Below are 1,031 nucleotides of genomic sequence, written 5' to 3'. Positions count from 1 at the left end.
GTTGGAGCTCACCGTTCTCAGACAAGATATTCGAATATCGCCAAGCGAGCGACAAATACTACATCCCGTTGCATTCTTCTCTAAGAAGCACTCAGCAGCTGAGTGTAATTACGAAATCTATGATAAGGAACTTATGGCTATCGTACGCTGTTTCGAAGAATGGCGCCCTGAACTTGAGGGCACGACCTCCCCGATCAAGGTTATCACAGACCACCGAAACCTAGAACACTTCATGAGCACTAAGTTACTAAACCGCCGACAAGCCCGCTGGTCTGAGTTCCTGTCCCGTTTCAATTTTACGATTATCTACCGCCCAGGTAAACAGGGCGCGAAGCCTGATGCACTGACCAGGAGGTCAGAAGATCTACCTAAGGAAGGGGATGAACGACTAAAGCACCAGAGTCGTATAATCCTGAAGCGCGAAAACCTGGACAGCCAGATCCAAGGAGAACTAGGAATACTGACCCCGCCTGCCTCACCACCGCCTGACTCCCCTCTAACCCTGAAACTAGACGCCCTGATAGGCCTAGAACCTAACCCACCTCCACCTGATACAGAAACAGTAAGAAGTGTACGCTTCGCAGACAAACTACAGCTAGAACTACCAGTCGCTGTGAAGGAAGCATACGAGTCTGCCCTACAAAGAGACCAGATATTACAGTCAATCCTAAGCGCCCTAGACGAAAAGAAAACCCGGCACCCAGATATCACGCTCGCGCACTGCGTGAGAGATGGGAACAACCTGCTATACCAAGGACGTATTTATGTCCCAGACAACGACGACCTTAAAGCTGAACTAGCCCGACTCTGCCATGACAACCCAGCAACAGGACACCCAGGTCGCACAAAGATGTACGAGCTTATATCTCGCGAGTACTACTGGCCGAACCTCTACCGTTATGTCGAGCAATGGACCAAAAACTGTCATACCTGTCGCAGAATTACCCCGTCCCGAGAAGCCCGTCAAGGAGTCTTACGACCACTCCCGATCCCTGCCCGCGCCTGGCTAGATCTGTCAATAGACTTTATCA

Source organism: Penicillium taxi (assembly GCF_028828555.1).
Source record: "Penicillium taxi strain IBT 34144 chromosome Unknown utg000002l_segment0_segment0, whole genome shotgun sequence".
Taxonomy (NCBI): Eukaryota; Fungi; Ascomycota; class Eurotiomycetes; order Eurotiales; family Aspergillaceae; genus Penicillium; species Penicillium taxi.
The sequence above is the reverse complement of the archived record's forward strand: the minus strand, read 5'-3'. Positions refer to the sequence as shown.